Source organism: Narcine bancroftii, chromosome 2 (genome assembly GCF_036971445.1).
Source record: "Narcine bancroftii isolate sNarBan1 chromosome 2, sNarBan1.hap1, whole genome shotgun sequence".
In the NCBI taxonomy this organism is placed as follows: domain Eukaryota; kingdom Metazoa; phylum Chordata; class Chondrichthyes; order Torpediniformes; family Narcinidae; genus Narcine; species Narcine bancroftii.
In genome coordinates, this window is record NC_091470.1 from 192,549,281 (window position 1) to 192,565,466 (window position 16,186).

At 46.2% G+C, this 16,186-nt stretch overlaps 1 protein-coding gene and 1 long non-coding RNA gene across 4 annotated transcripts in view; one reads left to right on the plus strand and one right to left on the minus strand.

The window, feature by feature from the left end:
- Positions 1–16,186, plus strand: part of LOC138754860 (E3 ubiquitin-protein ligase RNF167-like) — a 166,492-nt gene that overhangs the window by 102,553 nt on the left and 47,753 nt on the right. The gene's annotated exons all lie outside the window — the stretch shown is intronic.
- On the minus strand, positions 1,814–11,580 carry LOC138754862 (uncharacterized). The gene is made up of 3 exons (XR_011351948.1): positions 11,505–11,580; positions 7,792–7,885; positions 1,814–2,245 (listed from the first exon to the last, which is right to left on the minus strand). It is a non-coding gene; the product is annotated as an uncharacterized lncRNA (long non-coding RNA).

The window sequence follows — 16,186 nt, forward strand, 5'->3', positions numbered from 1 at the left end:
CTCCGAAAATGTTCTCGGGTAATTGAAGATATCAGAAAAAAAGATCAGAAATCCTCCGTTTATCCAAAAAATTTCGAAGCCAGAATGACATCATTCTGATAAAGATTGGGATAACTGAGGAATATCTGAAACAATCAGAAATCCTCAGTTATCCAAAATTTTTTCGGAGCCAAACTGACGTCACACTTTGAAAAAATTTTAAAAGTTTGGAGAAACCTCTGAGTGGAATTCCGAGCTCTTGGTGTTGGATTTATCTTATTTTGTTCAGGTTGTTTTTTGGTGAGAATTAAACATATATTTTCATGCTTAAAAGGCCTTCCCTTGTTGCTATTAAAACACTGTTACGAGTGATTTGCTGTTACTACTGGGCTGTTTTAAAAAATGACCATCGTTTATCTGAAATAGGTCTGGTCCTGACCATTTTGGATAATCGGAGTTGCACTGTATTTCAAATGACAAGGAATGCACAGGGACAGGAGGAAGCTAATAATGACCTCCATTCCATTGGTGACCAAGAGCACCCACTCTCAACCTTTTTTTGGTCATTATTAGCTCTGCTTTACCCCCTGTGAAACAGTCAAAATTAAATTTCAATTTAAAAAAAAATGTAGATGTACATATATAACAGGCCCTTCTGGCCCATGAGCTTGTGCACCCAATTAACCTACAACCCCTGGGACGTTTTGAATGGTGGGAAGAAACAGGCGCACCCAGAGGAAACCCACACAGACACAGGGAGAGCGGAGCTTGGTTTCTTCTGTGCTTCTCTCTAACCGTCTACATAAAACACAATGGAAAGTAGTTCATGATTTTAGTCCATGGCCCCACTCTCAAATGAACTGCAGTCCCCAGGGGGTAAGGGGGTATTCCCGCACCCCCCCCCCCCCCACTATGAAAATGGCTGTGATAGAGAAAGGAACACAACCAATATCAGGGTTAGAGTGGGCATGTCATCCTGTCGAACTCCCAGCCTTCAGATGAACACCCAATCGTCCCCTGATCATTTGAAAAAAGCTTACATGTGCTTTTCGACAGATTGGCAGTGCAGCCCAGTTTGAATTCTGCTTGAATTTCCTTGATGCCACATAAACTGTAATTAACCTGTGATATTGTGTCCGTTACAATGTGGAAACCAAAAGCATTGTAACCGACGCCCAGTCACAAGCCACCCTCCTTGTGTTCAGTCTCAGCACACGTTTACTGCAGTGAAAGTTTGCTGCTCACACTTCAGGCTTGCAATTTCCATTGAGGTTTACTGAAAATATTTGGTTCTGAGAATACCATTGCACAATGCTTGATGCTCTCACAATACTTCTCAATGTAATCTTTGGTTGATTCCTCCCTTGGTTGGTCTGCATAGTGAATGATGAGACTTTGTCGTCATGAACATGTGTTCATTGCAGGTGCAGAAATTGCTCTACATTACATTACAAAACCAAATCAGTGCAAAAGAAGAGAAAGTGAGGTAGTGTCTGTGGTTCTTTGTCCATTCCAAAACCTGATGGTGGAGGAGAAGAAACTGTTTTTGCACTGGTCCGGGCTTCTGCCCGTCCTTCCTGGTGCTAGCAGTGAGAAGGGGGCACGGCCTTGTGTGGTGAGGATGCTTTTTTTTGGAATACTTTATTTATAAATTTTAAAACCACATAATAGTCACATTATATTCAATTCTAAATTACTTCCAAAGAAATTATACATGTGGTATACTCGTCCCACCCTCCCATCTCCCATTCCCCCCACCCCTAAAGGAAAAGAAAGAAAGAAAGTCCGGAGAATTCCAAGAAAATAAAACATTTACACAATAAAGTCTATTGGAAGTGAGGTCTTCAGAGAGTTAATCAATACTTGCAAACCAAAATTTTGTAAATATGGGTTCCATATTTTCCAAAAAACGTGATATTTATCTCTACAGATTATGTAATTTTCTCTAATGGTATATAAGTATGAAGTTCTGCATGCCATCTTTCCACACCTAAACCTATTTCCATGTAGAAACTGCTAAAGCAATCAACACAAATTCAACTCGATATTTAATTTTAATTTTGGCCTCATAGCCTTAATATTACTCAATAAAAATAACATCGGGTCCTGTGGGAATTTCTCATAGATGTCCTCAACGGAGTGGAGATTGTTGCCCGTGATGATGCTGGACGACTTCACATGTCTCCATAGCCCTTTCCTGTCTTGTGCATTGGCACCTCCATACCAGACAGTGATGCAACCGGTCACAATGCGCTCCACGGTCCACCTGTAGAAGTGTGCAAGTTTTTGGTGATGTACCAAATCTCCTCTCCACTGCTAATCCTGCGATGAAAACTGTTTCAAGTTCTCCCGATTTCCTCCTCCTCCTCAAGCCCCCTCAATCATTTCCTTGATTTTGTTCAAGTTGAGTGCAAAGTGGTTGTTGTGACACCACCCAACCCACTGATCTATCTCACTTATTGCCGTTGGTGAATCTGCTGATGAGGCGTGGCAGAGTGGATCGAATGGAAGGTGTGAGTGTAAATGGGCAGCCAGAAGCGATACTTCTGTGTGAAGTGGGCAGAAGGAATAGTGATTGTTCAGTGGACAGGGCCTTGATCATTAGCTCATGCCACTATGGGATGTGGAACCTGGCAGGAGAGCATGTTTGGGGAGGAAGTGTGAGAATGCAGGGCAGGCTAAGGAATTAGTTGGACTTTCACAATGAAAGGCCTGGAGATGTCAAGTCAGTTAAATTTATTGTACAAGTACAACCCGACGAACAAGGTTCTCCAGTCCTCAGCACAAAACATGCAGACACCCACCCGGACATAACTCACACACAAACAAACAATGCAGGACAAGTATTCAAATATGCAAATAAATGATTGTTTCATAAATATGCAAGTCTTGGAGGGTCAGTGTGAGCAGGTCCTTTGGTCCTTCAGCATTCTCACTGCCTGTGGGAAGAAGCAGTTCCTCAGCCTGGTGGTACAGACTCTGATCCTCCTGACAGGAGGACTCTTCCCCGACAGGAGCAGCTGAGAGATGCTGTGTGCGGGGTGGAAGGTTCCTTAAGGATTTTGCGCACCCTCTTCGGACACCAATCAGGGTAGATCACGTCAATAGATCCAATGATCCTCTCTCCCATTATTATGGTCCTGTGGATTGAGCTCCAATCTATTTCTCTGCAGCAACTGTACCAGCTGGCCAGGGGGCACTCTCAATAGAGCTCCTGTAGAAGATTGGCGTGACGGTGGCCGGTGGTCTCGCCCGCTCCAGTCTTGTCAGGAAGTGCAGTCGCTGTTGCGCCTTCCTGACAAGTGAGGAGATGTTGTGTGACCACAATAGGTCACTAGTTCAATGAACTTCAAGGAACTTGGTGCTCTCCACTACAGAGCTATTGATGTGTCGTGGAGGCTGGTTGTTCCTGGTCCTCCTGAAGTCCACAGTTATCTCCTTCATCTTGTCCATGTTGAGACTCAGGTTGTTAGTCTTGCACCATGTCATGAGATGTATGAACGGAAACAAAATTGGAAGTCTGTCCAGTACATCAAAACTATTATTTTTTTAAAAAGTAGACCTCTCGGAGCCTCACCAATGATCGCTGGATCGTACACCTCTGGTTTTCCCTTCCTGAAGTTTTACAATCAGCTCCTTGGTTTTGGTGACATATGAGTGAGAGATTTAAAAAATTTAGACATACAGGTCATTTCAGCCAAAGAGTCCGTGCTGCCCAATTACACCGGCACGTTTTTGAATGGTGGGTGGAAGCTGGAGCCACCCAGAGGAAACCATTGTAGACAAGGAGAGAACATAAAAACTCCTTAAAGGCAGTGTCAGATTCAAAACCCAGTCGCTGGCACTCTAACAGCATTGGGTTAACTCCTACACTAGCCGTGCCGCCCATTGTTGTGCTATCTGTAGAGAGGAGGACGAGGATAGTGTCCGGAAAGGTGCTGGGAAAGTTTTCATTGGGATCCTAGTTTTATCTTTTGCTTCCGAATGGGAAAAATGAACCCAACATAAGTGGTCCAACAATTCCAGTCTAAATCCCGTAAAAGCATCTGAAGTTGTTACATTGGGCTGTCACAGTTAGTGTAGCAGTTTGCCTGACACTGTTATGGGGAAAGCGACCGGGGTTCGAATCCAGCGCTAAGTGACTTGCGTGAGTTTTCTCTGGGTACGCTGGTTTCCTCTCACCGTTCAAAACTTAGGTTAATCGTGTGTAATTGGGCGGCATGGGTCTCAATGGCTAGAATCGGCTACTACCATATAATTTAAAAAAAATAACAACCTTCATCCAAAATTGTGACCGACTGTTGTCGAAGCAATTCTGATCTCATCCTCCCAGAGATCGGCATGGGTCTCAGGGTCCAGAGCAGTAATGTTGACTTAACTGCCTTCTGGAATGACCCAGCAAATGAGTGATTGGTTTCTGAACATTCTCCATATCTGATTGGGGACAGGATGTGTGGGTCCACTTAGCAGATGCTCTGATGCTGCCCCACTGGGGTTGATTTGTGGGTAACAGCTCAAACCGGATGTCTGGAATTTGGAGTTCACACAAAAATGCTGGTGTGAATGCTGTGGGTTCAAATCCCACGGTATCGGTGAGGGGTTTGTCCATTCTCCACAAGTCTGTGTGGGTTTTCTCCAGGGTCTCCGGTTTCCTCCAGCCCTTCAAAAACGTACTGGGGGTTGCAGGTCAACTGGGTGTCATGGGGGGGGGGGGGGGGGTGGGGAGCATGGGCTCGTGGGCCAAAAGAGCCTGTTACTGTGCAGTAGGTTAAATTTAAACTCAGCAAGTCATGCAGATTTCTGAAAACTTGCAAGGAACTGAAATGCAGTAATGGTAACACAAATATCATATTTGGAGAATATTTGAGATACCATTGCTGCATTTCAGTTCCTTACGAGTTTTCAGCAGAGCACAGTTTCAAAACATCTTCTTATTTTTTTGACTGGGCTTCCTCTTGAATTTGGAAAAACAGGAAGTGCTTACTTCTGCTTCCTGTGTTGCAGCGACTAGTGGTCAGGAAGTGGTTGGGTTGTTTCTCCGTTTGCATTTGCAGTTGAGCAGAGGTTTGCAACTCTGGGGGGGGGGGGGGGTTCTTTTAGTTCCTCACACATTAATGGCACAGTTGGACTGCAAAGGCTTACAATGGATGCATTAAGTGGAGCCAGTCCCCACTAAAGCTTTCTTCCCTTCTCCATCTCCTGCTGGCAGCTGTCCTGACGACAACCACAGTTTTATCACCTCCTTCTGAGGGCTGTCCTTCTGAAGGGAGAGGGATTTTGCAGACATTCTCCATCCAGGTCTTTCTCACTAATTGTGTCATGCAGTTTAAAAACACCAGGCTGCACTAGACTTCGTTCCTCGAACACAGACAGGAACCCCTGTACCGATGTGAGCCCACAGACGGGAACCCCTGTGCTGGTGTGAGCACACAGATGGGAACCCCTGTACTGGTGTGAGTTCACAGACTGGAACCCCTGTACTGGTCTGAGCCCACAGACGGGAACTCCTGTACTGGTGTGAGCACACAGTCAGGAACCCCTGTACTGCTGTGAGCACACAGATGGGAACCCCTGTGCTGGTGTGAGCCCACAGATGGGAACCCCTGTACCGGTGTGAGCACACAGACTTGAACCCCTGTACTGGTGTGAGCACACAGACAGGAACCCCTCTACTGGTGTGAGCCCACAGACGGGAACTCCTGTACTGGTGTGAGCCCACAGACGGGAACCCCTGTACTGGTGTGAGCTCACAGACTGGAACTCTGTACTGGTGTGTGATACCTAGTCTCATCCGGAGCTTTGTACTGATGTGAACCACCTGACTTTGCATGGGCTGGTTGAGGTACAGCTCTTGACAGTGTTGTCCAGCAGGCCAAGTTTCTGTACTGATCCAATGAAGCAACTTCCTCATTACATCTAGCTCAGTCACAAAATGTTTAGCCTCAGGTCTAGTGGGCAGCTTATCTCCTGCCTATAACTGTTGAGTACAAAGCAGACAGGTCCTGCACAAATAAATGTTGGTGACTGTATTGAGGACATCGTGGAGGTGCGCAGAAGCTCTTGCCCTTTCATGGAGCACTTTAATTGAGTTGTGCAACATGGAAACACATCCTTTATTCATACCCATCTATTCTAATGCCATTTTTCTCCATTTGGACCATCCCCTTTGTTCCTGTCCTATCATGTACAGTACAGCTAGACCCCGAGTTCTGACGTTTCAAAGTCGCAATGATCAGAATCCATTTTGAACAAAGCTAAGTCGGGGTCAACCTGTATGAACTTGGATGTTTTACCTTCTCTGAAGGAAACGTTCGATCCAATCAGCGCATGCCATTGCCCCCTGTCTGTCCCTAAACATCATCATTTGCTCCTCTTGTAGTGACGTCAAGGAAACACGCTTTGTCGGGCCCAGTGCTGTTCTTTTTTTTTAAAAAAATGATTTGGAACCCATGCGCAGATTGCTGTGGCTGGGGAGGGAAGGAGAGATTGAAGATGGAGAGAGAGAGAGAGAGAGAGAGAGAGAGAGAGAGAGAGAGAGAGCAACGGCAATCCAAATCTCTACGTAGGTTGCGAGGTGACGTCACTGCCTATAGTTACCTGGCGCCATCTCAGGCTCCCGGCAAGAGCAGGGACGTCAGCCTCCCGGCAGGGTGTTGGCATGATGCTACCTATACAGGTAGACCTTGACTTACGATAGTTTCTACTTACGATGAGAGTCCAGGAACTGAGCCCCATCGTAAGTCGGGCTCTACCTGTACCTGTTCAATGGTTTTTTTAATCTTGTGATTGTAACTGCCTTTACCACTTTCTCTGGAACTTGTTTCATTTTTCCACCACCTGATGTGCAAAGTTTCCTTTAGATTACTTGTAAATGTTTCCCCTCTCAAACCTATGTTTTTTGTTTTCGATTCCCCAACCTTAGAAAAAAGACTATGATCGTAACATTTCCCCTCAATTTTCCAGTGAGAGTAGTTCCTGCCCATTCAATTTAAATTTTAATTTAGACGTACAGCACGGTAATAGACCCTTTCGGCCCATGAGTCCGTCCCGCCCAATCTATCTACAATACCGGTCTGTTTTGAACAGTGGAGGAAACCCCACGAAAACACGGGGAGAACATTCAAACAGCATGCAGACAGTGCCGGATTCGAACCCGGCGATGCACTAACTGCGACGTTAACCGGGCTGCCCCTTCTTGTAACTGAAGCCCATCCTAATGTTGGAGAGGGTCCAGAGGAGGTTCACAAGGAGGATTCTGGGAATGAAAGGGTTATCATATGTAACACGACAGCTCTTGGCCTGTTCCTGTTGGAGTTTGTAGGGGGAGGGGGTAGTGAGGGGGATCTGTTTGAAACATTTGAAATGTTGAATGTGGCAAGATTGATTCCATGGTGGGAAAGTCCAGGACAAGAGGGCACAACTTCACCATTGAAGGGTTTCCACTGAGAATAGAGGTGCGGAGGGAATTTCTTCAGCCAGAGGGCAGTGAATCTGCGGAATTTGTTGCCACAGGCAGTTGTGAAGGCCGGGTCATTGGGTGGATTTAAGACAGAGGTTCTTGATTGGCCAGGGCATCAAACGTTAAGGGGAGAAGGCTGGGCAGTGGGCTGAGTGGGAGAATGATGAAATAACGCGACAGACCTAATAGATTGAATAGCCTATTTCTGTTTTTCTGACATGGTCAAAGCCTCCATATCCTTCCTATAATGTGCACACATGCTCCAAATCTACTACATAACCTCGATTTTTATACTCAAGGCTCCAACCAATGAAGACAAGTGTGCAGTACACCTTCCTCACCCTTTTACCTACTTGTGATGCCATTTTCAGAAAGCTATGGACCCTCCATTTCCTCTGTTCACCTTTGCAAAATAGATGCACAGTTCCAGTCAGGTTGGACATTTGCCTGGATTAAATGAAGAGAGAATGAGTAGAACCTTAGAGCAGAATCTCCGGCACTAGTGTACAGTAAACCCCTGTTATCTGGAACTCAGGCAAGCTGCAAATAAAATCAAGGAAAATAAGTAAATAACACTTAAACAAATAAAAATTTAAATAAAAGTTTTAAATTGTTCTCTGAAGTAACACATAAACCTTTGGTGAAGATGGCAGCACATATTCAGGCAGTGAAGGGAGGGCCTTGGCCAGGCTCTGCTTGTAGCAGCTGTTTGAATAAAGTTATGTGAAACCACAATGGCATTGCCCAGGATGAAGAGCTGGTTGATGTCGCTCGCCGTCAGGGTGATTTTTAAATTTAGACATACAGCACACTAACAGTCCATGCCACCCAATTTACAACCAGTTAACCTACACCCATTTTGAATGGGGGAGGAAACCAGAGCCCCTGGGGGAAACCCGCGCAGCCATGAGGAGAACATACAAATTCATTACAGACAGTAAGGTATTCGAACCCAGGACACAATCGCTGGTGCTGTAAAGGCATTGCGCTTACCTTTACGCCAACCATGCTGCCCCTCTTAAAATGTCTTCTTATCCCTGCTTAATGTCTTTATCAGTATATTAAGTATATTAGTGAGGCTATATCTGTAAACTTGGGGATGGCGCGTTTAGCGCAAAGCTGTTACAGTGCCAGCAACCAGGGTCTGAATTTGAATTTTGTAAATTATGGGAATTAACTTGATTCAAATGAACATTACATAATAAAGGACTACAATACTGAAATTTTTCAAATTACTTTATATTTTGCATTGTCGTTTGTCTTTTAAACTGTTTATTCTTAATGCTGGTGAATTAGTTAGGCATTGTAAGAGTGAGTCTCAGGCAACCAGAAACTTCACATATCTGGCATCTACTGATCCCTGTAGGTGCAGGGTTTTACTGTACTAACAAGAATAGAGTAGGAATTAGTTTAGGGTCATCCATTTTGGCAGAAGGGCCTGAAAGAGGACTGAGGTTCTAAAATTGTGCCTGCGAATGGGAGCCTTGGGTTCATCTACCTTCTCAGGAGGTGCCTCCCCTTCCTCAGGTGTTTACAGAGTTTTGATATGTCATCAGAAACTTTGGCAAACTTGCACAAATGCACAAATGTGTAGTGTAAAATGTGCTGACTGGTTGTATCGAGGCCAGGTGTGGAAACACCAACATCTGAGTGGAAGGTAGTCCCAGATTGAGTCCAATGATCAGGGGCCTGATGGTGGAGGGGTAGCTGCTCCCGAACCTGGCAGTTCAAGTCCTGTGGCATCTCTACCTCTTTAGCTGATGGCAGCAGCGAGAACAGAGTGTGATTCCCTGATGATTGCTGCTGCTGCTCTCTGACCTCTTTTCCCCTGTGCTCCTTCCCATCCCCCCCACTTCACAGGCCTCTGCCTGATATTCACCGCTCCACTCAACTGCCTTTTGCTTTCGATGGATGCAGCGAATTTCTCTGGCACTTTGTGTACTGCCTCCCTTCATAGACACTGCACCAGCCCACTCTTTTATCAGCATGTAACCATATAACAATTACAGTATGGAAACAGGCCTCCCCTCTAGTCCACACTGATTTAAGTGAACTCATCTAGTCCCACCTACCTGCTTCCTGTCCATAACCCTCCAACCCTCTCACATCCATGTTCTCATCCAACCTCCTCTTAAATGACAGAATTGACCCTGCTGCCGGAAGATCATTCCACTCGGCCACCCCTCTCTGAGTGAAGAAGCTCCCTCTTATGTTACTTCTAATGTTTTTCCCCCTAACCCTTAACCTATGACCCCTCATTCCAATCTCAAATTCAAGTCATTTCCAGACCAGCCCTCGATCAAACTGTCTCCATTCTTGAACAATTGAGATAAAAGCACACATAGACACTGGAGGAACTCAGCCAGTCTCACAGCATCCATATATAACCGACCTTTTGGGCCTGGACTTTCAAGTTTCATTTGAACAATTTAGAATCATTTATACTTTACCAAACCACAGTAATAACCACCCCTGATTCTAGACATCTTTGGAAAATTTTGTCCAAGACATTTGTAATTCTTTATCTGATTTATTCTTTATTTATTTGTCAGATTTAAATTTTGCACTATGACTCCAACCCACAGCACTGAATTTTCTCTATCTGACTAATTGGGGAGACCAAAAAGAGCTTCAGTTCTATAAATCTCTGATTAATCCACATGGTCATCTCATTACAGAAAGCATTTGGGTCTATAGAGAAGGTGCACGAGAGGTTTACCAGGATGCTGCCTGGATTGGAGAACTTGTCATATGAAGCAAGGCTTTTCTCTTTGGAACGATGAAGGATGAGAGGTTACTTTGTAGAGGTCTACAATATCATGGGAAACATATGCAGGGTGGACGGCCAGCAGCTTTTTCCCGTGGCAAGAGTAGCAAACACCAGAGGGCACCTGTTGAGGGTGAGGGGAGGGAAGTTCACGGGATGCATCAGGGGTAAATCTTTTTAAACAGAGTTGTGGGTGCCTGGAATGCATTGCCAGGGGTGATAGTGAAGGATGTAAAAGGTAAAAGTTCCTTTATTGTCATGTAATACTACATTTAGAATGTAACATACATGAAATTCTTTCACTTTTGTCCACCGTAAGGCCGATAGAGAGTCACCACTTTGTCCAGCACCCCTCACAGAAGCCTATATCTGGTGTTCCGAGGTGGTCTCCCCTTCAAGTACTGAGCTTGCTTAGCTTCTGAGATCAGACAAATTCAGGCTATTAGGCTTACAAGAGGAACTCTAAAAAGATTCTCAGACAGGCACATGGATGCAAGAAAAATAGAGGGTTATGGGAGTGAGGTAGGGAAGGTTTCGCTTGTCGATTAGGTTTTTATTGGTTGGCACAACATCGTGGGCTGAAGGGCCTATACTGTGTTAGAATGTTCTGTGTTCTAAATCCACCATTTCTGTTCCCTTTGTAAGAAGTTCCCCTATGTTAAAACAGAAAAGTTTTCTTAACTTTGTTCATCATTCAGCTACAATGAACTGAGCAATGTGCATGGTTCTGGTCTGAAGGGAAAATGGAGGTATCAGAGATCATGCTGTGGTTCGGCATGGGTGATAGCAGAACTGAGAGCACGTCCTCATCTGCAAAAGCTGACAGGCTGGGTTTTATCTTTAACAGTTGAGTACATTTTCCTTCCTGTCTGTTGTATGTGCACCACCCACTGACGTTTGTACAGCCCTTTGCTGAATTTGCATTTCGACCTGTTAACTTTCATGTACTTTTTTTGCACATTTTCCTAGCCTGCCTAGATGACCTGGCCTTTTGGAATGTTAGGGGGGAGGGGAGGGGTTAGGTATGTGGGTAGATTGATGTGGCTCCTCCAGCAGTTGTAGAAATGTTTGAGACCTTAGTGGAGAGGAGGGTGATATGGGATCAGTCATTGTGACGCTGTCTTAAGTGCTACAAGGCCCTGCAGAAACAAACTTGCAGAGAGCCAGCTCAATAGTAACATGGACTGTTACACACGATCGAAAAATAAATCCAGTAACAACATATTTCAGACATATTGCACAATAACCAGCCTTTCTGGCCCACAAGCCCATGCTGCCCAAATATGCCAATTAACTTACGTTTTAAAGGGTGGGAGGAAACAGGAGCAACAGTAGGAAACCTTATAGGCAGCGCTGGATTTGAACCCTGATCCCAATCGCTGGCACTGTAACAGCGTTGCACTAACAGTGCCGCCCCAAATTATAATACAGTAAAACCCCTGTTATCCAGCACCTACAGGGATCGGTAGATGCCGGATATGTGAATTTTCCGGTTGCCTGAGACTCACTCTCACAATGCCTAACTAATACACCAGCATTAAGAATAAACAGTGTAAAAGGCAAAAGGCAGCAAAATGTAATTTGGAAAAAATCAGTATTGTTGTCCTTAACTATGTAAAGTTCACTTAATAGCTTGAATACGCCTGAGATTGTCTGATCTCGGAAGCTAAGCAGGCACAGGACCTGGTCAGTACTTGGAGGGGAGATCGCCCGGGAACACCAGGTGCTGTAAGTTTCTGTAGGGGAGCTGGACAAAGTGGCAACTCTCTGTCTGCCTTGCGGTCAACAAAGTTAAAGAATTTCATGTATTTATGTGACAATAGGGAACCCTTCCCTTTAGTTCCCATAACATACAAAATTTAAATTCGAACCCCAGATGCTGACGTTGTACAGCTAACCGTGTCACTGCTATAATTAGCCTCTCCTCTCCCAAGTTGACAGATAATGTCTTAATAATATATGAATAAAGATAAAGACTCTTATTCTACAGGGGATCGGGAGGTACTGGGAGAAATGCCTCAGCGGCGAGCTCTTCATCCCGGACGCTGCCATTTTATTTAAACATGGCACGGTTGGCGTAGCGGTTAGTGCAGCACCTTTACGTGCCAACAAGTGGGACTGATGTTCGAATCCCACACTTTCTGTAAGGAGTTTGTATGTTCTCCCCGTGTCTGCGTGGGTTTCCTCCGGGGGCTCTGGTTTCCTCCCACCCTTCAAAACATCCCACGATGTAGGCTAATGGTGAGTAAATTGGGGGGCACGGACTTGTAGGGCTAAATTGTCCTGTTAATGGGCTGTATGTCTAAATTTTTAAAAAATTTATTCAAACAGCTGCTGCAGGCAAGGCATGACTGGGGCACTCTGCTGGCTGAATGTTTGCTCCCATCTTCACCAAGGGGCTGTGTGTTGCTTTATTTTTACATTTTTAAACTTTTAGTTTTTATTTTATTAGGATTTAATTTTTATGTATTTATTTCCTCGTAGTTGTTTCGCGCAATGCCTTTACAGCGCCAGCGATCGGGACCAGGATTCGGATCACGCGCTGTCTGTAAGGAGTTTGTACATTCTCCCGTGTCTGCGTGGGCTTTCCCCAGGGGCTCCGGTTAAAACATAGGTTAATTGGGCAGCACGGACTTGTGAGCCAAAAGGGCCTGTTATATGCCTAAATTCTTTATTTTGCCTGTTGCTTGGGGTTGCTATTTTCTTGAATCCTGAATAACAGGGGTTTTAAGTTGTTGACAATGTCCCAAACACAACTGGCCAAGCAGAACCATGAGGTTGAATGGACAGATTGCCATTGAGCCATGTGGACGAGCAAGGAGCTCTGCCTGATCCTCAGCTGCTCATCAGTGAGCTTGTCTGAGGTGGGAACGGCTGCAACTCCCAGATCAGTACCATGCAACCATTCTGCACAAATTACAGACCAGATCCAATCGAGTATGTCAGTGGGTCGAACACAAGCACTATCCAGCTTGGCACAGACCTCCTGATGCTGCACAGATGGATCCGAACGTTGGTAAATTGCCAGTTGAAAGGGTGGGATTTGTGAAAATATGCCACAAGGAAGACAGATAGCAGAGTCAGGACGTGTTCAGAACTGTTGCCTTTTTTGCTTGTTTCACATATTTTAGATGTTCTAATTTTCCTTTCATGACCCAACCTCATAAAAGTATGAATAGTTTCTGCAGGCTGCACAGGATGTGACATGTCTTATAGCTTGCACTGTCTGTGAATTTTTAGTCTTCATTCCACTTCCTTTGTGGTTCCAAGCACCAGCATTTCTTTTAAACAAAAAATGGGGTTTTGAAGGTCAGCAAATAGCTGTTATAGAGACTTGATCTTTGCAACAATCTCCTCCAGTTACTCTGTGCTAGTGGGTGCAGTCGAGTGCAAGCTCTGCCTCAACTTATTGCTGCCAATGCACACCAATTAAATAAAGCCTTAATTTCCTCATTACTGCTGAATCCAAAGACCAAGCATTTAAGTTGAACATTTTTTTTACTGGAGTTAACTCCACCAACCGCACTTTTTCTTTGTCCCTCTCTCTTCCGCCGCCCCTTTCCGCATCACCCTATCTGCCTCTTCTCCCTTTTCCTCAACCCATCTCCCTTCCCTGCCAGAGCTGCTGTAGTAGCTGCACTGCCCCTAATGCAGATCTGGGGGAGCGGAGACACAGCACTGCTCCAAATGGTTCAACCGCCTGGTCCTAAGTGCAGCTAAATGCCCTGTTAAAGGAGTCGACCGAGTTTGTAAGTAAAATCCTGCAACCACGGTTCTCTGCCCAAGATGGCTGCGCCTGTGCTCGGCAGCGGCCACCATGGGTTGCAGACTCCAGGGGGGCAGCGGGCCAGTGCAGGGCATCAGAAACGGGAGGGAGCACCCTCTCCCCACCCGTTGAGAAGGAGAAGCAGAGATGACCCAACAGGAGTGTGACCACAGCAGCAGACCAGTGAGGGGCTCAGCGGCTGAGGGCCCCACACAGACAGCGGGCAACGTGCGGTCGGGGGACCCACTCGGGCTGTGGGCTGCTGGGGCCTGGCTCATGGGAACCAGGTGTCAGAGCCAGGATTCGAGAGGTGCTGAGGGCAAGAAGGGCTCCCAAAGGGCCTCAGGTGCTGAAGGCTTCCTGATCGTATCGGAGGTTTGGATCGAGAGCTGGGGCTGCCGATGGTTTGAATGGAGTCCGTGTGGCTGCAGAGACTGCGGGAGCGCTGGAAGCAAATCCACGGACACCCAGTGACTGTGAAGGAGCTTCTCTTTCTCCCATTGTTAGGGGCACCGGGCAACACTCATTGCAGCACATTTTTAATTAACAGTATTAGTTTAATGTTTGGAACCTTGACCTTTATGGCAGACAGAAGGCAATTTCTGTACTGTTAGATGACAAAGAAAGGAATCTTGGAATCTACTATCTTGTTGTCGACTGAGACCGTGACATATCTTCTTTAGTAATGCCCTGTGTATAAAGGTAGCTGATTATTTCAGCTCAGAACCCCCTTTCACACAGCTGACAGATGCAGAGATTGTGGAGCATCAGAATTTTATTTTTCTCTTTGCTTCCTTTTTGCTCATTTCCCCATGTGAACAAACTCCAGTTTTTTTTAATGCGGGTACGTCAAACAGGATGTTGTTCCCAGTGAACTGTGTCATTGTTAAAATGTCTCAGGAATGTTCTGTGAGAATCTTGGAACCTCTTTTAGGTCCACCGCAGGACCCGTTATTCAACAGTCAAGGTCAAAGGTGATGGGGACTCTTCGGTTGAGGGGGGCAGAGCCCAACATTTTACACGGGGTGGGGCAGCAGTGTCTGGGGAGGGAGGGGGGGGACGGGGAGGGAGAAACGGGGACTGGGGAGTGGAGGGTGGGAACAGGGACTGGGGAGAGAGAAATAGGGACTAGGGAGTGAGGGGGTGAGGGATGAGGACCAGGGAGGGAGAAATGGGGACAGGGCGAAGCAGGTTGGGTGGGGGGAGCAGAGACTCGGGGAGAGAGGGAGAGGCGCACTGGGTTGCAGTGACCCTGCATTGAACCAATGTGTCCAGGGCCGTGAGGGCATTTGCACCCCCAGCCCGGGGAGCCGCTATCCCACTGCCCCGCCCCCGAGTCCCTTACCCACTGGACAATGCCTCCCCCTTGAAAAGTTAAAGTTGTGTGTTGGTTGGGACACTTGAGCAGACTGCGGCCTCCCTGTGGTCTGCGCCATAAGCGGCTGCCTAGTTCGCCTAATGCTAGCGCCGGCCCTGGGCACAACCAGGACACTCAGTCGCTCTGGGGATGTCATAGCCAGTGATTGTCTGGAGTGAGTCAAAGGCAATGGCAGATTTCAGTGGGACACCCCCCCAACACCTTCCCCACCACCACAGAGAATGTCAAAACCCTTCTCTGTCTGATTTTTTTTTTGCTTTGCCCGAAATTTCTGCACTGTTTTGGCCGAATTTGGGAGGACAGTTATCCTCCCTGCCAGGGACCCTGACTCCCCCGGCTCGAACATCTATGGTCAAGGTTCAAGGTTCTTTTTACTGTCACGTAATAATACATAAAAATGCAATATACATAATCTACTTCAACTTTTGCCTGCTGTAAGGCAAACAGTCGTCACGCTGCCCCTAACAATAAGAGAAAAAGAAGTGGCGCGGTTAGCGAAACGTCAGCAACCCGGGTTCGCATCCAGCGCTATCCAAAAGGAGTTTATACGTTCTCTCTGTGTGTGCATGGGCTTTCCTCCAGGCCTCCGGTTTCCTCCCACCCTTCAAAAACCTACCAGGGGTTGTTGGTCAATTGGGTGTGTAACGCAACTGAATGCACTCAGAGACAGTGAGGAGTACAAGCATGCTTTTAATAGCTTACAGTCAATGGCCGGTAGACACAATAGTCCTCGGGTGAGTCTGAGGTAATATTGGGGTAGGTGAGGGTGGAGCCAACCATCTGAACAACAGATGGACAGTGAATTCCAGTTCACTGCAGGGTGTAATTTGGCAGCAC